This window comes from Pinus tabuliformis, chromosome 2_1 (assembly GCF_031772625.1).
Source record: "Pinus tabuliformis cultivar Carrire ecotype Pingquan chromosome 2_1, CPIR1, whole genome shotgun sequence".
NCBI classification, from domain to species: Eukaryota; Viridiplantae; Streptophyta; class Pinopsida; order Pinales; family Pinaceae; genus Pinus; species Pinus tabuliformis.
Window position 1 is genome coordinate 858,946,590 of NC_142299.1, and position 22,198 is coordinate 858,968,787.

Consider the following 22,198-nt stretch of genomic DNA (forward strand, 5'->3'; position numbering starts at 1 on the left):
CAGTTGAGTTATGTGTGACATTTTGGTCTTAGTGCTTATAAATCACAATCACGACTATATGTGCAGTAAGTCAAATATGCTAATGACATACAGACAAACAACATAATTATACATGACCCAATATTATTAATTATTCCATAGGCTACAGTCAAGTAGTTTAGGCCATGCACTGGTGTATCGATATACATGGTCACACATATTCCATATAATACACAAATACAAAAACACACACACACATATGTCAATATATATATGTATATATATATATATATATATTAGATAGATATACACATTAATAGCTCTAGGAATCGATATCAGGGCTCATATGTGCCTAATGGGAGTCTTTACCCCTACGGGCCATGCTTTGACTCTATGTGACCATGAATCATAACTGAGGGTGAATACGGAGATGGTAATCAAACAATTGAGGTTGAATTGTGAAATAAACGGCCAAGAGTAATAGTAATAGGGGGGGTCTCACCTCAACCATGGTCATCTGTTAAGCCATGGGGAATTAACGACTAGGATTTTAGTGGTTCCTCTCCTTATGACATCAGTGAGGGGAGGGTGAGGCCCCACAAATTTTTGGATGGACAGATCGATGGTGGGACATAGGATAGTGGATAGGAAACATGAGACAGAGCCAAAATAGTGGACAACCCCCTTTGTTCTTTTAGTGAGGGGAGGGGGGGATCCACTATTGTAAGTGATCCATTAGATTTGGAAAATGAGTGTCGAGCATTAGATTTTGGCCCTAGAACTAGGATAGTGAACACCCCCCCATGATTCCAGTGAGGGAAGGAGTGGGGGGGAGGGGGGTTTGTTATTAAATAGAAACTATTGGATCATGTAGTCTATCATGCTTCATTGGATGGAAGCGAGAGATATTTTATATACATTATGTGAAGTTTATGTGTGTGTGTGTATACAAACACACACACGCAAAACCATTACATAATGTATATATATAAATATCTCCCTCCACCATCTGATGACCTACAATAGACTATGTGATCCAATAATTTCTATTTAATAGTGTATCCCCCCTTCCCTCACTGACATCACAAGGTGCGATGTCCGCTATCCTGGCTCCATTTCATGGTTCTAGGGCCAAAATCTAAAGGTCCTCACTCATTTTCCAAATACAACAACTTGCGTGCAATATCCAACCCCCTCCCCTTATAGATGTCACAAGGGGGGGTGGTCCAATATTTTTGTTTTGGCTCATAGTTCCTGACCATAATCCTATGGCCCACCATCAATTCACACATCAAAAAATTTGTGGGGCCTTACCCTCCCCTCGTTGTCTTCATATGGGGAGGCCCCACTAAAAATCTAGTTTTTTATTCCCCATGGCTTATTCGATGGCAATGATTGAGGTGGGACCCCCCACCTCCCCTCGTTGACTTCATAAGGGGGGTCTTACTATTACTCCTGTTTTTTTATTTCATGAGTCAACCTCAACTGTTTACTACCAAATCCATTATTTTCCCTCATTTATGAGTCATGGTAACATAGAGTCAAAGCATGTCCCTCAGGGCTAAAGCCTCCCATTAGGTGCATACAAGGCCCAATATTGATTCCTATAGCTCTTAACTTGTATATATATATCTAATATCTCCCCCTTCCTCTCTCTCTCTCTCTCTCTCTCTCTCTCTCTCTCTATGTGTGTGTGTGTGTGTGTGTGTATTATATTAAATATGTGTTAACTATGTATGTCGATACACTAGTGCATGGCCTAAACTGCTTTGATCCAGTCTATAGACTAGTTAATAATAGAGGGCCATGTATAATTACATTCTTTGTATGCATGCAAATAACATATTCAACTTACTACACATATATTCATGACTATGATTTGCAAGAACTAAGCCCATAACCTAAACAATTAACTCAACCATGTTTATATTCACACACACACACACACACATATATATTTCCTTCTTTTCCGTGCATTCTCCTCCTTCCATACAACTACTAGTATGAAACTTCCAAGCATTCTTACATTCATTCCAATTAGACCAATGCACATTTGTCTATCAATTGTACCATTGAATTTACCTATACCATGAGAGTGATATAGATCTCCCTGTACACATCCATTATGGATTTAAACCATAATTTTTCAACTCAACAATTAAGTTCCATATTTAATCAAATAAACACAAGTTGTTATACCTTCCCTAGTGCTTACTCACATTCATTACACAATTATATTTAATCAATGCATATAACACTATAGCTATGTATTTTCCCTGCATACAACATGTTAGTAAAAAACCATTTAATACAGGGAACCATTCATTCACATTATTGTATGGAATATTGTCATAATTTTATCCTTGTAACCACAAGGAAACCATGAATCTTTTATGCCACAACACAGAATTAAGTTAATAGAATAAACATAAAATTCATGGAAATTGTACATATGGAGATACTTATATTGAGTTAGACTTGGGAAACTGAGTCTAGGAAAATGAATCTCCACCCAAACATAGACAAGCTACAAACAATCCTTACTAGCAGTTATCATTCCCGAGCCATATTCCAGAGACTGAGGTGGTTTTTTCTCAAGGGATCAAGCATCTAACTCCTAGATGAAACAAAGAATCTATAGGTTCCCCCACCTCCACCCACCAACTATTTAGTATTCACTGTAAGAAAAGGGAGTCCAAAGGCCATTATCTCCACCCTTCAGTTGTTGAACAACCAATAAATTATAGAGAATCCAGAGGCCTCACCTCCACCTTGAAGACATGTAACACAGTGGTTCCTACCAATGAAGGGAATCTAAAAATCACTTCCAAAACCAGATGAACAAGCAAAGGATAAAATAATAACTTCACTTACTAGGAATCGAATGATCAATTCTCCACTCTAGTCGTCAAGGGAATCCAGTGAAGACCATCTCCACCCTCCAACCCCAAAGAATTAACATACTGATCTTCACCTGAGGAGAATTCTTTACGTACTCCTTTTTCTCAACCAAGATGTATATCTTCTCTAAGTGTTATAGATGTGCAGAAATCATGCATGTTGCTCACTAGTCAAAAATCAACTCCCTCTCTTGTGTTGGTCTTCCTCCAATGTCTCCCCCGCCTCTAGACCATTGTGGTGTTGTTCCTAGTGCCCCCTCTCGCCAAATGCAATATGTTAGCCTTTTCTTATCATCCACCCTTGTTGTGTTCTATGTGGTTAAATTCCACCATCCTTGCTATTAGTGCAACCCATTCTTCATAAAAAAAAATTGTCCTTTCTTACTTGTAAATTTTTCCAAGGCAGCATGGTTTCTCATCCTTCTTCTTCCACTCCATTAATTTAGAGAACCAGTCCATTAAAAGCACACGAACCATCCTTCAATGACTATCATAGAATAGTTCAATTTTCCTACTATAAGGAAACCTTAACATCCCAAGAAATTAACCTCCTCAACTCAAGAATCTATGTCCCTTGACTCAACCCATTTTTAATTTATAATCAAAATACTTTAATTATTGCACGTTATTGCACGCAAGCCATTGTATTTGGAAAATGAGAAGAGGCCATTAGATTTTGACCCTATAAACATGAAATCGAACCAGGATAGTAGACACCCCCCCTGTGATGTCAGTGAGGGAAGGGGGGGAGGGGGTCTGCTATTAAATACCAACTGTTGGATCACATAGTCAATTACAGGACATCATATGGTGGAGGGATATATATATATATCTATATATATATATATATATATATATATATATATATATATATATATATATATATATATATATATAGATATAGATATATAGATATATATACATACATACATACATATACATATCTCTCTCTCTCTCTATACACACACACACACATATATATATTGATGACATACCCTTCATGGGGGGTTAGAAAAAGAAATAAGGTGATGATACTTGCCATGTGGGCATCATGTGGGTGCCACATGGCAAGGAAAGAGAGGAGACACAATTAAAATAATAAAACTTTAAAGGGACATAAATTGCAATCATGGAGTCCAAATTGGACAAGATTTATATCACTAGAAAAGTCTTATCGAGACAAATATGATAGGGACTTTCAAACTAATTTTTGCATAACTTGGAAGAGAATTTTTTTATTTTAACCCACTTCTCTCATTGCACCAGGGAAGTTGGGTTAACATGTGTTATTATAGTTTCTAGGTTCAAAATTTGGACCCAATGGGCTCTATCACAGATGAAAGTCAGAGTAGAAGTTTTAATTCCTATACCTTTGGAAGTGAGTGGAGCTTAACTCTAATTGTAATAACCAAATGTGAGTATTATGGAAGCCTACTCATAGAACTTGATTTTGATTGTGTATTAACTACAATGATGGTTGACATGTTATTTTGATAAATGCCTTGGCAATGCATGGGATTACTAGCTTGCATATTTGAGGTCTGGACAGTTGGTGGTTGTGACCTTGGAGATATGTCATTTTCTTTGATTTTTTAGAACTTCCATCATGACGATGAGTATGGTTACTTATAGAATGACATCACTATTCGTTAACTAGTGTATTCTTACACCCTTGGAATAAGTTTGCATGTGAATATCCCCATGATATGAGGGATTTGGGGAAATCCATGTGCTGTTGTAGCCTAAATAACATGGTTTGTTTCTAAGCTAAGGTGAATATATGTATATGTATATATTGATTGGGATGTGAGAGTCCCATGGTATGATTGTTATATGGAAAAGAACCTAAGTGGAGGTTTGCTGCTTCTATATGATGGTTTCAGTTATTATTTTTTTTCCTCACGAATTTTTGTCCTTTTTGGTTAATACCTTCCTTATTTAAGGAATGTGGTGTAGAATATGGAAAGGGATGGTTGAATATTGTAAAGGTTTTTATCTCAATATGAGGTAGAACATATTTTATATGGAAAAATCACTTCTACAGACAAAAATGAACTCCCTAGATCTAGTGCTATGATCTAAAACAACAAAGAGAAAAAATATCTATGTTTTCATTAGAGAGATTAGAACATGGAAAAGAGACCTACCTAGAATCTGTAGTAAGTCCTCCTCTTCTCTTTTCTTGTAAGCTCCAATCCTAGTTCCATGTGCTATAAATGGAATCCGCAATAATTAATAAAACAATTAAAGGAACTAAAATATCCACATTGCATAATTAAATATCTCTATTCAATGAGTCAACGTGGCATTGTAATACATAAGCATCAACATGACATAAGTATAGGAAAGCATAATGCTTTTCGTATTAATAAATAAAGGAGAGAGTTACAACCATATATACTAAAGTTGACTTTGTAGATTTATACCTAATTATCTTGTCCTTCGTTTCCACAAAGCAAATCTTCACACTCAACCATAAATGCATAAATGGATGTTGATTCCTTAAGCTCAAAGTAGTAGCATGAGAGCACTAGTAATCTCCAAAAGCCAACCCAAACTCCATGGGAGGCAGTAAATTTATAAGGTAAACATGGTAGTTTAGGATTTACCAATCTAGGCTTGAGATCCACTTATGAGGGAGGATAAGCTCAAGGGATAAGAGATAATATCACTAGAGTAGGATCAGATAGGAATTCAATATTTCTATCCATGGTAAATGGTTAAAACAATCTTAGAAGTTTATGGAAGGAGAACATTCGATTTTTTTTTACTTTTCCTGAGATTCTAGAATCAACTCACTTGAAAAATGGAGTAACCCACATCGATCAACGTTGGTGCTTAGGTATGCAACTTGCACCCGACGCTGGTGGACAAGCATGTAGAGTGTGCTAGTCCTGAATTCATAGTTTTTTAGTAGGTAGACCCAGAAAATCATACTTTTGGAGAGATGATACTTAGGGATTTTCTAAGGGATTATGACAAAGCATTTAAGGGTGTTAATTGATACGGTTTTCAAGCCTTCTTGATTGATGTGACAAAATGGACTGTAATATATTGCCCACTAAAGTACAAAGTTAGAAGAAATGGTTGAGAATTGAAGTGTTTTATCTTGTGACAACTCCGAATCAAGAACAAATTAGGTCTAGATCATCATATGTTATAATACATATTATCATCATGATATCATTGCTAAGGGAGGCATACCCATGCTCAACATATAAGCCAATATTACATGTAAAATGATAAAAATGTCTCGTCCAATGATGATAGAATATGGACCCATGCTTGTATGACTGTCTAAATAATCATAGTTGTCATATTTTGTAAACTTATATCCATCTTGAAATTGCAGCCCAGATGGATGGAACTAGATCTAGGGTCTTCTACCTCCTCACTTGATAATATGAGTCTAACCATGCGAGTAAATGAGCTGAAGTCAAACATGGTAGGCACCATTGAATTACTAGCCAATGATGTTTGTCATTAACATATGCAAGAGAAACCATTGATAATGATAATGTGTCTCAAGGTACCATAGTACAATCTATGTGGTGTGAATGATTGAGTTGAAGTTGAACACCACACAAAATCTTCTGGTTGAAGGCTAATGATGAGGACCCATCACCCAGTACAAGGAAAAGTTTCATTGATGTATGTAATCTCCAAGGTATCGAAAGGAATTTCTAGGTCAACATCTTGGATAATGAGCTGATGTTGACAGGAAGTGACCCATCGCAAGAGGGCCTTGATGTATCCCCCATCAATGACACATAACGGGTATCAAGATTTGATACAGAAAGATGTTGATGCAAAGTTGGTTCAGGAATGACAAACATGACTGAAGGCTTCAGAGTATTGTAGCAGATATCAATTGAAGGACTTCTCTTGAACATATTTACGACACTTTATGGAGTTGGCAGCATTGACCCAAACTAGTTATGGAGGATTTTGATATGGTGTGATAAACCAAAAAGGAAAGAAGATTTCCCACCCAAATAGTCATGAAGATGAAGTGAAGGAGAGTTGTGTTCAAGAGTGACTCACTGCCATTAATATGTTAAGTACCCTATTTTCCCAATTCCCCCAACCATTTATGGTCAGTACCATTTAATTTTTACATGTTTGAGGAGGATAACATATGCTTGATCTATAAGTTCATCCTTCAGATGAATACTTCTGAGTATTTTTAACAAACCCTAAGAAGGAGTGGTTCAGTCCTATCATGTTTGATGAGTCCAACACTTTTTGATGATTTTACGATTCTAATGAATGTGTAACTCGACTTTTTTTTCATGTTTAAAGAGTTTGAAAAAGAGTTGAAAAAGAAAACTCCAAAGGTTACTTTTCATAAATTTAGTCTCTTGAGTCTGAAAAGGAATAAACCAATACTCATGAGAACCTTCTAGCCATGTTCAACTAAAGTATTCCTTTTTCATAAATAGTCTATCCCAGTCGAGAAAATGGTTAAACTTATACTATGCAGACGTCTTTTCATTTACTTTAACAAGTTTGAAAAGACAAGGTCTCAACAATATTTTCATGTTTTGGGAGTCTAGAAAGAGTTGAAAGAGGACTCTTCCTAGACGAACGAGTGGTATAAAGGGTAGAAAGTGGTTCTAGTCATGATGGAACTGCTCAAAACACATAGAGGTGAAGAGATAGGCTAACAAGACCACTCATTGTAGTGATACCTCAAGCAAGGGTAAACCATGTGAAATCGTATGATCGACCAAGTAGATGGTTATGATGGAATGAGAAAACCAAAGCTCATCTCACATAAATAGGCTAATAAAAATGGCAATCGTGAGGGATAAAATGTGAGTGGTTTCATTTTTATACAAGCTTGAAACATGGGAAACTGTGCTTGGAATTGGTTTCAATTTGAGACAAGCTTGAAACATAGAGAAACTATGATTGAGAGTTCTTTAATATGGTTTCATTTTTACACAAACTTCAAATAGACAAAAACTATGTTTGAAATAAGTTTTCATGCTCCCATTCATAATAACATGATACTGGGCACATGCCCCCCAAGTTTCATTTCATTCACCTAAGTAGACTATTGGTTACTAATAGGCGGGTGGAATGAATGTTTATTTATGAGATCAAGTGAATTTATGAGATATAATCAAAGACTCGAATTGTAAGGGGATATGTTTCATTTTTTAACGAGATTGACAAAGGAAAATAATTGTGCTCAATGGACCTTATTTAATTTTCTAATGAACTTGACACAAGAAAAGGAAATTTGCTCAGGGACCTTGTTTCATTTTTTAACGAGCTTGACACGAGAAAAGGAACACTTCTTGGAGGACCTTGTTTCATTTTTTAATGAACTTGACAAAAGAAAAGGAACTCTACTCAATGGTTAGTGAGGGATATCTAGGATACGACAACATGGGTTGGGCTAATGACATTTTCATCCCACCTTGATATGAATTTTTTTTATAATTATGATAACCCATACCAGGTTGTCCAGTTCTAGAAAAGCCCTGATATTGTTGAAAAAGTTGACCTTAGATATATTAGACTGAATAAGGCTATTGCATGGTTGTTGTATGAACAACAGGAGCTTGGGTTATTCCTTTTAACGGCTACCTTGATGGAATTTGTGTCATTCTTAGAACATGCTGACTAATTGGCACCTGTCGCATGATATAAATGGGTTGACTTACTTGTACCTATTGAATAGTCTAGCCAAGTGAGTCATTGTTAGGTCCTTATAATACTAGTGTATTCCTTCATTATTATTGTCATTGCAGCTCCTTATTGTTATTGTTGTGCCCCTGTTGTCCCCATACTATTATTATTGTGCCCCATAGAAGCCCACTATTGTTATTGGTGTGCCCTTACACTATTAAAGACAAATTTCCCATTCCTGTCATTGATGAATTATTGGATGAATTACAGGGAAAAAATTACTTCACCAAGTTGGACCCCAGTTCATAATGGGGCGGCAACGTCGCCCGTAAAATATTCGATGCAAGGGGGGTCCAGTGGGGGGGTGGTTACAACCTTTGGGAGCACCCCCCACTAGCGGGGCGATCTTGCCGCCCATAAAATATTTGCTGCAAGGGGGGTCTAGGGGAGTGGGGTGGTTGCAACCTTTGGGAGCCCCCCCACTATCGGGGGGATTAGGGGCAGTTACCTGAAGCTAAAAATAGATGTAAAATTGCCTTGTAAAATGTTTTAATGTCATAGTCAATTTGGTTCATTCATTAGATGAAGATCAGACGGTAGAAGTTATGTTTAATTTAGGGTTTTTTTCCTGAAGGCAACCCCTCGCTATATATGAGGGAATTGTATTGCGTCTATGTAGATCTGTATTCTAAGTGAGGAAGAGAGAGGAGATTGAGAGCGAAGAGGTAATTACATTGGATCTACTGTAGATTGTATCTCTTCAGTTTGTTGGATATTATAAAAAGAAGGACTGGCTATTTCTCCGTGGACGTAGCCCAAACTGGGTGAAACAAGTATATCTGTGTCTCTCTTGTTTTATGTGTTTTCTGTGTTTATATTTCTACATTATTTTATGTGTTCCATTGCTCTATAATATATAATTTCCTAACATAGGGTTGAAAGTTTCTTACTTAATATTCAAACCTTGAGATGCTATTATACACTCAAAGACCTTTCTAATGATGTAACAATTACAATAATCAAAATTTGTATGTGAAAGTTATACCTTCTAAAAGTTGACCTACCATGTTTGACCACCATAACACAAGTGGACACGACATTTTTCCTTGTTACTCATGCATGTGGAGCTAGCTACATGGGGACTATGATGAATACATAGAAGGGTCAAAGTTTTAACTCTAGTTGAGAGTTGAAGGAGTCAAACATGACCTCTAGTTGGCTACTATAATTGGGCCACTAAGAGGAAAAGAGGTTCCATTCTATCTGATTATATCTTGTTCCATAGTAGAGAAAAACAACAAGGATGGGAGTGAGAGAGAATAATAGAGGGGTTTAGTGTTTTGTAGTAGTCTATTAGGCCATAGGTCTTAGGTGAATTCATAGAAAGTGTTGTCTCCTTTGTACTTGCATTATTTCCATTATGGACAAAAGAGAGAACAATCGTATCACCTTCCAACTTGGTTTTCTCCCATAATGGTTTCGTAGAGCATATCTTGTGTTCATTGTGGTTGGTGTGTGATTGTAGTTTATAAATCATATTAGTATCAAAGAAATTTTCTTTGGGGAAATTTCATGGGAAGTTATAGTGGATCAAAGAATTAGTTTAAGTAGAAATTTGTAGAACCCTTACAATGGCCAAAAAATCTATTCATAATGACCATGACACAACAAAAAATAGATTCTTAAGGCGAGAAGAGAAATTTGTATATAGAAACCATAACATGAACCTCCTTACAGTGGCTCTATTAAACAAGTTTGAAATCGAAGAAGATGGAGGTTACAACTCAAAGGTTAGATCTTAGGGAAAATCAAGGGATCATGCAGAGCCAAAAAGGAGTCAAGGAAAGAACCGAAGAAGGAGCACCAAAGTTCAAGTGGCATTAACCATGCACAATACCTAGTTAAGATGGAAGTAAAGATCGACGTAATAGCATATAAAGGTAATATCTATGCCTTAGAATTAAATCATTGGTTGCAATGATTAGAAGTATATTTTATTGTTCACCACATAAATGAGGGACATAAAATTTCATTCACTAGATTAAAATTAGATGGCCATGCACTAACGTAGTGGGAAATGCATATATAGACACATGAGATAGAGGGTGAATGTTGGTTCCAAGGAGGAAAAAGGAGAAAAGGGATAATTTTGTTTTGAATTTTTTCCTATGTATAGATAATCTGCATAGAAGATGGTGGATATCTCTCACAACATACCACAAATATATCTAACATACTACAAAAATGTGTCACATAAGCTACAAACACTGCAATGTAATGGAAATACTTCTCTGTCGATATCACATTCTCCAGCTGTGTGAGTTGGTTAGTTATGGACAACAATGGTGATTCAGCTTGATATGGTGAAGTAATTGGTTTTGGCTCAACATTTATGAGGACATATTAACATGGTGAGATGGCTACATGAGCTAGCCTAATATTTCCAAGGGTATGATGCTAAAACTAGAGATTATATTAAGAGTTTTTATCGAATGTAGATGGTTTGGTTTGAGTACTTTAATATTAATATGATCTACTATTGTTTCATTCTATTGCTATCCTATTGTTGGTATGTTGTTATTGGCTCAATGAGGAGTCCTTGTATACAATGTTTGGCTTAACTCTATGTATGTTAATGCTTAATATCTTTGGGTCTTTGATGGACATGTATTTTGTTGATTGCAATGGTGTTGGATCGATAATATAAGATGGATAATGATGGTTTGAGTTCTTTCATTCGGGTCTATAATCCCAATTATAATATATATTCCTTTCATTTGTAGTTCATATAAAGTATCTGAAGGCTTTGTGCCAGTTTTTCATGGCTTTGTTGTATTGCACTTTGGTATTAAGGAATGAAGGAATGATGAATTTTTGGTTGAGAGTTCTTGGTGAATGTCTTGAATCAATATTTTGTAGTTAATGAAAATATTTATGTATGAGTGAAACCTTTTTTCCTTTGTTTTGAATCAAATTTAGTTTTTCACTCAAATAATGAATTCCTATCAAATACTCACTTTTCTAGTTAAACAATGTATCTTAATTTGTCTAATGTATGTTGTAGTTTACTGTGAATGTTACAAATTATGTTGTAAAGGTGTTTGAATGTACTATTATTTAATGAAGATATCTGCAACGTATGGTAGGTGAAATATTTTGGGGTGAGTTGTTTTGAACCAAATTCATCCCTATTTGTGCTTTTCCCTTTCATAACATTCAAAGGGTCTTGCATACCCATCAATATACCTCAAGTGAGACCTCACCTACTTGCAAGTATTGAAAATGCCTATGTCTGAGGGGGATTTATTGTCTTACATTTGAAACATGGGTGTGACAATCCCTTTAGGAAAAATCCCCTCTTATATACATTTTAAATATTTCATGTATTTTGATTATAAATTAAAAATATTGAGTCAAGGGACACAAATTCAAGAGTTGAAGAGGTTACTTGCTTAGGATGTTAAGGTTTCCTTACAGTAAGAAACCTGAACTATTCTTTGATAGTCATTGAAGGTTGGATGGTGTGCTTTTAATGGATTGGTTCTCTGAATTAATGGATTTGAAGAAGAAGGATGGGAATCCATGCTGCTTTGGAAAAAAAAACAAGGAATAAAGGACAATTTATTTTATGAAGAATGGGTTGCGCCGATAGCAGGGACAGTGGAATTCAACCAGATACAACAGAGCAAGGGTGGATGGAAGGAAATAAAGACAAACTGCATTCGATGAGGGGGAGTACTAAGAACAACACCATGATGGTCGAGAGGTGGGGAAGACATTAGAGGAAGACTAGCATAAGAGAGGGAGATTATTTTCAACTAGTGAGAAATGTGAAGGATTTCTGCACATCTATAGCACTTAGAGAAGATATACATCTCCATTGAGAAAAAGAAGCACAAAAAGAATTATCCTCGGGCGAGGATCAATATCTTGATGCTTTGGGATTGGAGGTGGAGATGGTCTTCTATGGATTCCCTTGACAAGAAGAGTGGATAATTGATCTTTGGATTCCTAGTAAGGGAAGTTCTTAAGTTCTCCTTTCCTTATTCATCCACATTTGGCAGTGATTTTTAGATTCCCTTCATTGGGTGGAACTACTATGTTACATGTCTTTAGGCTGGAGGTGAAGCATATGGATTCCCTGGAATTTATTAATTGTTGAACAACTAAAGGGTTTAGGTAATAGGCCTCTAGACCCCTTATTCTTGTGTTGAATAATAAATTGTTGGTGGGTGGAAGTGGGGGAACCTCTATACTCCCTATTTCAACTATAAACTGCATTTTTTATCCCTTCAGAAAAAACCACCTCAATCTCTAGAATTTGGCTCAGGGGTCACAAATGCAAGTAAGGATTGGCTGCAACTTTTCTATGGTTGGGTAAATATTCGTTGTCCTAGAATCAGGTTCCCAAGTCTAACTCAATATAAGTATCTCCATATGTATAATTTCCATGAATTTTACGTTTATGATTTTAAGTTGATTTTGTATTGTGACATGAAAGGTTAGTGGTTTCATTGTTGTTACAAGGATAAAGTTATGACAATATTCCACAAGAGAATGTGAATGAATGGTTCCTTGTGTTAGATGGTTTTGCACTAACATACTATATGCAGGGTAAATACATAACTATATTAGTGTTCTATGCACTGATTAAATACAACTATGTAGTTAGTGTGAGTAATCCCTAGGGAAGGTATAACAACCTATGTTTATTTGATTAAATATGGAACTTAATTTTTTAGTTGGACAATGATGGTTTAAATTCATAATGAATGTGTACATGGAGACTTTTATCATTATCACAATATAGGTAAATTCATTGGTACAGTTGATATACAAAGGTGCATTGGTCTAATTGGAATGAATCTAATAATGCTTGGAAGTTTCATATTAATAGTTGTATGTAAGGAGGAGAATGCACCAGAATGAAGAAACATGTATATATGTGTGCATATAAACATGGTTGAGTTATGTGTTGAGGTTTTGGGCTTAGTGCCTGCAAATCATAATCACGACTATTTGTGTAGTAACTCGAATATGTTAATGGCATACTAACAAATAATGTAATTATACATGACCCAGTATTATTAATTAGTCCATAGGCTAGAGCTGAGCAGTTTAGGCCATGAAATAGTGTATCAACATACATGGTTACACATATTTTATATAATACACATAAACACACACACACACACACATGTCAATATATATATATATATATATATATATATATATATATATATATATATATATATATACACATTAAGAACTCTAGGAATCAAGATTGAGGCTCGTATGTGTCTAATGGGAGGATTTATCCCTAAGGGCCATGCTTTGTCTCTATGTGACCATGACTCATAATCAAGGATGAATACCAGAGTTGGAAATCAAACAATTGAGGTTGAATTGTGAAATCAACGATCATGAGTAGTAACAAGAACCCCCTTCTGATGTTAGTTGGGGGGGTCTCGCCTCAATCATGGCTATCAGATAAGCAATGGGGAATTAATGACTAGGATTTCAGCCTCTCCCTATGACATCAATGAGAATAGATTGATGCCACACAAATTGTCAGATGGACATATCGATGGTGGGACATAGGATCATGGCCAGGAAACAAGAGATGAAACCAAAATAGAGGACCACCCCCCTTTGTGACGTTAGCAAGGGGAGAGGGGATGCACTATTACATGTCATCCATCAGATTTGGAAAATGACTATGGACCATTAGATTTTTTCCTTGAAACCATGAAATGGAACCAGGATAGCGGACACCCCCCATGATGTCAGTGGGGGGGGGTCCACTATTAAATAACAAATATTGGATCGCGTAGTCTATCATGGGTCATTGGATGGTGGCGAGAGATATTTATATATATACATTATGTTAAGTTTATGTGTGTGTGTGTGTATATTACATACACACACACACACACACACAACCCTTACATAATATATCTATATATATATATATATATATATATATATATATATATATATATATATATATATATATATATATATATATATATATATATATATATATATATATATATCTCATTATGTCATCTGGTGATATGTAATAGACTATGCGATCCAATAGTTGTTATTTAATAGTGGACCCCCCCTTCCCTCACTAACATCACAAGGTGGCATGTCTGCTATCCTAACTCCATTTCATGGTTCTAAGGCCAAAATCTAAAGGTCCGTGTTCATTTTCCAAATACAACGGCTTACGTGAAATAACAGACCCCCTCCCCTCGTAGACATCACAAGGGGGAGTGGTCCAATATTTTGGTTTCAGCTTATGGTTCCCGGCCACAATCCTATGGACCACCATCGATTCGTACATCCAAAAATTTGTAGGGCCTCACCTTCCCCTCCTCATTCAGAACCCAGCCTTTTCTGGTAGGAAAATAGATGTCGCTTAGCAGCGAAGAATTGATATCAATAGTAGGATCAGTGGGAACGGGGACACTAAGAACGAGGGTAATAAACAAAATAGATGAATTGAGAGAAAAGTGATACATCATTCGATCCGGCACCAGTGATCCAACCCTTCTCTGCTTAGATAATGACTATGGGGTCTATCAAAGATGAGATCAATCTGTCTATCGGTCGTTGTTTTCATACAGGGAGGCCCCACTAAAATTCTAGTTGTTTATTCCCCATGGCTTATATTATGGAAACTATTAAGGAGGGACCCCCCCACCTCCCCTCGTTGACATCATAAGGAGGATCTTTCTATTACTTTTGATTGTTGATTTCATGAGTCAACCTCAACTGTTTGACTACCAACTCCATTTTTCCCCTCATTTATGGGTCATGGTAAAATAGAGTCAAAGCTTGCCCCTCATGGCAAAATCCCCAATCTTGATTCCTAGAGCTCTTAATACAAGCCCTGATCACATTAGGTGCATACAAGCCCTAATATTGATTCCTAGAGCTCTTAATACAAGCCCCGATCTCATTAGGTGCATATAAGCCCTGATCTTGATTCCTAGAGCTCTTAATACAAGCCCTGATCTCATTAGGTGCATACAAGCCCCAATCTTGATTCCTAGAGCTCTTAATACAAGCCCCGATCTTGATTCCTAGAGCTCTTAATACAAGCCATGATCTTGATTCCTAGAGCTCTTAACTTGTATATATATCTAATCACTCTCTCTCTCTCTCTCTCTCTCTCTCTCTCTCTCTCTCTCTCTCACTCACTCTCTCTCTCTCTCTCTCTCTCTCTCTCTCTCTTTCTCTCTTTGTCTCTCTTTGTCCCTCTCTCTCTCTCTCTCTCTCTCTCTCTCTCTCTCTCTCTCTCTCTCTCTCTCTCTCTCTCTCTCTCTCTCTCTCTATGTGTTTAATCAAATAAACACAGGTTGTTATATCTTCCCTAGTGCTTACTCACACTAACTACACAATTGTATTTAATCAATGCATATAACACTAATATAGATATGTATTTTCCCTGCATACAACATGTTAGTACAAAACCATTTAATAAAAGGAACCATTCATTCACATTTCTGTATGGAATATTGTCATAATTTTATCCTTGTAACCACAAGGAAACCATGAACCTTTCATGCCACAATACAAAATTAACTTAATAGCATAAACAAAAATTTCATGGAAACTTCACATATGGAGATACTTATATTGAGTTAGACTTGGGAAACTAAGTCTAGAAAAACAAATCTCCACCTAAACATAGATAAGCTACAACCAATCATTACTTGCAGTTATCACTCCCGAGCCATATTTTAGAGACTGAGGTGGTTTTTTCTCAAGGGATCAAACATCCAACTCCTAGTTGAAATAGGGACTCCAGAGGTTCCCCCCACCTCCACCCACCAATTATTTAGCAGTCACCATTAAAAATGGGAGTCTGTAGGCCTATTACCTCCACCCTTCAGTTGTTCAACAACCAATAAATTCTAGGGTATCCAGAGGCTTCACCTCCACCTTAAATACATGTAACATGGTGATTCCTCCCAATGAAGGTAATCTAAAAATCATTGGCAAAACTAGATGAGCAAGAAAAGGGGAAATTAAGAACTTCCCTTCCTAGGAATCCAAGTATCAATTCTCCAGTTTGGTTATCAAAGGAATCTATAGAATACCATGTCTACCCTCCAACCCCAAAGCATTAATAGACTGATCTTCACATGAGGATAATTCTTTACGTGCTCCTTTTTCTCAACCAAGACCTATATCTTCTATGAGTGCTATAGATGTGCAAAAATTCTCCATGTTGCTCATTGGTCAAAAATCATCTCCCTCTTTTGTGTTGGTCTTCCTCCAAAGTTTCCCCCACCTCTCGACCATTGTGGTGTTGTTCCTTGTAGAAAATATGGCTGTAGGTTAACCCGATAATGCAATATAAATCAAAGAAGAATACTGTAACCTACTTCTAATATCAATTTACGGAAGCTTAAAGATTGAGTTTAACAATATAACCAGAAGAAGAAGAATCAATGCATAATACACATGAAAATACTTTGGGGAAAGCCTCAGCTAAAAACCCCACTATCTGTATTATCATACAAGGTGGAAATACATAGGAATTATACAAAGCCTTAGCTCTCACAGCTAGCCAGCTCTCAGTACAATTCTCACAGATGCTCACAGGCAAACTTGGCTTCTCTCTAGCCTTCCTCTCTGCCCTCCAAGCTCATAGTTCCTTGCATTCTTCCCCTGGGATGATTCTCCTTCAACCAAGTGCAATACCTCTTCTACCTAGTGGATGATAACCTAATCTCACACACTATCAGAACTACGCAATCCTCATGGAATGATGCCTTGACTACATGCATGAGTTTTATTTATAAAAAAACACATGCAACTGATAGTACATTGTCCTTGACTTTAATCTCAACTGGGTCTTTCTCAGAATAGACATGCATGAGTTTCTGATGAGAGAATCTTCAGTTAACTGGAGTACACTAATTGAGTGCATGCATGCATCAACTGACTATTAACTCTCTATTAGTTCCTCAAATAGTTTGGAACTAATTTAACTGGACTTAACTCAGTGACCTGAGTTAACTAATTAAAACTCAAATATAATTCAATCTTATCTCCTTAATTTAAGGGATAACTCTTGCATGACTTCAGAAAGACTTCTAACTTGAATTTCTCCAACTAATTAAGTCAAAATAACTTAATTAATTATTTCCAAGTAGTTGTTAAGACTAAATTCAATTTTAATTCACAATTTAATTCAAGGAAAAATTAAATTGGAATATTCTTGTTGCCACATTTCAACACTCCCTTGCAACAAGAAAGGGATTATCTGCCACCACGATCCTGTCTCTATGGAAATCGAATTTACACTTTGACAATGCCTTTGTCAAAATGTCAGCATCTTTCTCCTCTGTCGAAATATACTATAGCAACATGATCCTCCCATCATCAATAGCTTGCTTTACCTTGTAAAGCCAATGGGAACTCAAAACTGACTTGTTCTCTGGCCTTGGAACTACGTCCCAAACACTGTTATGAACTATGGAGTCATACTCCTCCACCATAGCATCAACCCAAATAGGTTGTTGCACTTCTTCCTCAAAGGAAGATGGCTTGGTCTCAACACATTCCCCAATAAGGGCCATGTATCTAGTGTACCTCTCAGGTGACCTCCTCTGTCTGCACTGAGAAAATGGTGCTCCCACATTCTCTCTCACATCCTGTAACAATCTGTCAGCTTCTCTTGTGAACTTTCATCCATCTCTGGAATACTCTGCTTGAGTGGATGTCTCCACTCCTGGAACCTCTGCATGTGGCTACTCTGCATTAGTCTGAGGCTCCTCCTCCTTAGGAACCAACAATTCCTCCACAACTTGTAATTGGATCTCCCTCTCAAGGGAAACTCGCATTGCCTTCTGCTCATCAAACTTGAGATCTCTGTGAACCACTGTCCTCTGACTGGTAGGCAAGTACACTCGATATTTGTGAGGTGTATCAATGTACCCCACAAGTATCCCCAACTCTACTATCAGCTCAAGATTCTTCCGTGCATCCTTTATCACATGGAAATATACCAATGAGCCAAAGATCCTGAAGTGACCCACATTTGGTCTCTTACCGAAGAAGGCTTCCTCTGGTGTCTTCATCCCAAGTATGCGATGTGGGCTTCTATTCTGCAAATAGACCACTATGTTGCATGCCTCTGCCCACAAGTGAAGTGGTAGGCCTTGGTCATGCTGCATTTCCCATGCTGCCCCTGCGATAGTTATGTTCTTCCTCTCAGCCACCCCATTCTGCTGTGGGTTATGAGGTTTCGTCAGCTCTCGTTTAATTCCTTCCACTGCACAGAAGTCCTTAAAATCTTGAGAGACATATTCTCCACCGTTGTTTCTTCTCAAGGCCTTGATCTTCTTCCTTGACTCTTTCTCAATCAAATCTTTGAACTCACAAAACTTTGTGAAGGTTTGGTCCTTCTTTTGCATGAAATAAATCCAACATTTACGAGAATAGTCATCAATGAAAATTAAAAAATACCTTTTCTTCGCTGTGGATGCCATCGATAATGGTCCACACACATCAGTATGAACTCGCTCTAAGATAGCCTTTGCTTAACTGTCTCGATCATGAAAGGAAGACTTGGTGTACTTTCCCAAGGTACAACCTTTGCATGTGTAAACTTGCTCAAGTTTACCTTTGGGAAGTCCTGTAGATATCTGTTGCATTATCTTCAAAGCCCCGTGATGCAAATGGCACAACTGCCTGTGCCACAACTCGCCAATGTCTTGGCTTTGCACTAATTCTGCTTTCGTACTCAATGCTGCACAATCATCTACCTCTAACTTATAGAGATTCTTCACTCGAATCCCTATCCTCTTGGTCTGACCTATGGCTATGTGTCTTAGGAACACCTTTCCTTTACTGAAGACAACATCGTAGCCTTTGTCCTCCAACATTGCGATGGATACCAAATTATTCTTCAGTCCAGGCACATGTATCACATCTGTCAAGGTGAGAGGAGCTCCATGCTCCCTTTGAAAAGGAACCGTGCCCACTTGTGAAACACTATACCTTCTGTTGTCACCCATCTCTATGCACATCTTGAGGTCTTTCTCCTCCAAGGAACTAAATAACTTTTTATCACCGGTCATGTGGAATGAGGCTCCAATTTCAAGATATCTGACACAACCCATCATCGATGACACCATGCATGTGATGAGGGTAAAGTCCATTTCAAACTGAGAGGCTAATGCCTCACCTTCCAATCCTTCCGAGGATCCCTTATTGGACTTCTTTGATGGGAAATTAGTTGCATAATGTCCCATCTTGTGACAATTAAAGCATCTCACTTTAGACATGTCACCCTTCTTCCCTCCATGAGAAGAATTCGATTTGGAATGGGAAGCCTTCCCCTTCCCTTTCCTTGCCTTACTTGCTAAGGCCAAATTTTCTTCATCATCATTCTTGGATGAAGAACCATCTCGTGTTCTCCTCCTCCTCCTGCATAGGATCCGACCACAGTCATTCCCAAACTGGTAGTTTCTCCCTTCCATTCACAGAGTCCTGGTGGCTATTCCAACTCTTTAGAAGGCCAAGGAGAGCGAGGCTCACCATATCATCGTCACCTGCAGTTATTCCCACACTGCCAAGCTCATCTCTGCAGGTGGTGAGCTTGTTCAAATATGTGGAAATAGTATCACCCTTCTCCATCTTGATTCTTCGAAGCTTATCCTTGAGCGCCAATTTCCTCTGGTCGCTACTGTTCTAGTAGAAGTCCTTCAATGTCTTCCACATTGAAAATGGAGTATCCTTCCCATGGAGACTTGAGACAATATGGTCTTGAACTCCCTCAAGGATGATCTTCTCGCCTTTGCCACACACTTCATCCACTCAGCCAAATCTTGTGCATTAGTTGAAGTTGGCTTTTAGATTTCTTGATAAATGAATTCCTTCAAGCCATTGTCTTCTAATACAGCCTCCATTCTATCTTACAATGCTATGTAATTCGAGCTACCTTCCAAGGCATACTCGAGTTTCAAGCCATAGAACGCCATTGGCCAACCTTGAAGTATGATATGAATTCGATTTGCACCTGCAACCTCGAACTTCAAACTTTGAATTCTCTTCTTAATATATTATTCATAACTCTGATACCATGTAGAAAATTTCTACAAATCCTACTCCAATACCATGTAGAAAATCTGAATGTAGGTTAACCCGATAATGCAATATAAATCGAAATACAATATTATAACCTACTTCTACTATCAATTTGCGGAAGATTAAAGATCAAGCTGAATAATATAACTAGAAGAAGAATCAATGCACAATACACATGAAAATACTTTGGGGAAAGCCTTAGCTAAAAACCCACTATCTGTATTATCATACAAGGTGGAAATATATAGGAATTATCCAAAGCCTTAGCTCTCACAGCTAGCCAACACTCAGTACAATCCTCACAGATGCTCACAGGCAATCTTGGCTTCTCTCCAGCCTTCCTCTCTACCCTCCAAGCTCCTATTTCCTTGCATTGTTCCTCTGGGATGATTCTCCTTCAACCAAGTGGAAAACCTCTTCTACCCAGTGGATGATCACCTGATCTCACACACTGTCAGAACTGTGCAATCCTCAAGGAATGATGCCTTGACTACATGCATGAGTTTTCTTTATAAGAAAACACATGCAACTGATAGTACATTGTCCTTGACTTTAATCTCAACTGGGTCTTTCTCAAAATAGACATGCATGAGTTTCTGATGAGAGAATCTTCAGTTAACTAGAGTACACTAGTTGAGTGCATGCATGCATCCACTGACTGTTAACTCTCTATTAGTTCCTCAAATTGTTTGGAACTAATTTAACTAGACTTAAATTAGTAACCTGAGTTAACTAATTACAACTCAAATATAACTCAATCTTATCTCCTTAATTTAAGGGATAACTCTTGGATGACTTCAAAAAGACTTCTAACTTGAATTTCTCCAACTAATTAAGTCAAAATAACTTAATTAATTATTTCCAAGTAGTTGTTAAGACTAAATTCGATTTTAATTCACAATTTAATTCAAGAACAAATCAAATTGGAATATTCTTGTTGCCACATTTCAACATTCCCAGTGCCCCCTCTCATCAAATGGAATCTGTCAGTCTTTCTTTATCGTCCACCCTTTTTTTCTATGTGATTAAATTCCAATTTACTTTCTATTAGCACAACAAATTCTTCATAAAAAATAAAATAAAATTGTCCTTTATTCCTTGTAATTTTTTCCAAAGTAACATGGCTTCTCATCCTTCTTCTTCATCTCCAATAATTCAGAGAACCAGTCCATTAAAAGCACGCCAAACATCCTTTAGTGACTAGCATAGAATAGTTCAAGTTTCCTGCTATAGGGAAACCTTAATATCCCAAGAAAGTAAACTCCTGAGCTCCGGAATCCATTTCCCTTAACTCAAACCATTTTTAATTTATAATCAAAATACATGAAATATTGTACGTTATTGCACGAAAGTCGTCATATTTGGAAAATGAGCAGGGACCATTAGATTTGGATGCTAGAACCATGAAATGGAACTAGGATAGAAGAAACCCCCCTATGATGTCAGTTAGGGAAGGGGGGGGCGGGGGGCAATGGGGTCTGCTATTAAATAACAGTTGTTGTATCGCATATTCTATCACAAGTCATCGTATGGTGGATATATATATATATATATAATGTAAAGAG